The sequence below is a fragment of the Ceratina calcarata genome, unplaced genomic scaffold, assembly GCF_001652005.2.
Source record: "Ceratina calcarata isolate Rehan_Ccalc_2016 unplaced genomic scaffold, ASM165200v1 scaffold14443, whole genome shotgun sequence".
NCBI lineage: Eukaryota > Metazoa > Arthropoda > Insecta > Hymenoptera > Apidae > Ceratina > Ceratina calcarata.
The window spans coordinates 1-412 of NW_017135602.1; the positions used below are offsets into that span (position 1 = coordinate 1).

At 29.4% G+C, this 412-nt stretch overlaps 1 long non-coding RNA gene across 1 annotated transcript; it reads left to right on the forward strand.

Annotated features, from left to right (window-relative positions):
* Positions 1-406, forward strand: LOC108630947 (uncharacterized). The gene is made up of 3 exons (XR_001916903.1): positions 1-39; positions 131-240; positions 321-406. It is a non-coding gene; the product is annotated as an uncharacterized LOC108630947 (long non-coding RNA).
* The last annotated feature ends 6 nt before the right edge of the window (positions 407-412 follow it).

Here is a 412-nt window from a genome sequence, read left to right on the forward strand (position 1 = left end):
TTATACTACTGTTAGATAACGCTAAGACAAATGCTTTGGGTAAGTAATATACGTATATAAATTATTCTTTGATTTGTGTGTGATTATGTATAAAAAAAAGTAATGATTAAATATAAACTAATTTGTTTAGATCCCCATGAAGTAGTGATCGTGATATTGGATCAGAATGATGGCTATCACATAGCACATGCCGAAATGTTGAAAAAGGATATTCTTGAGCAAGCAAATTCTCTTGACAAGGTACAATATAAAATCAATACTTTATGTTTCTTATATTTAAGTATTCTACAATATTAAAATACTAATCATTTTTCCATAAGGTTCCTCCAACAGTGATTTTGTCGCATAATTTGAACATTAATGGCTCCTGGACAATAATACCGCTTCTAGATCATTTATTAGACACGTATCC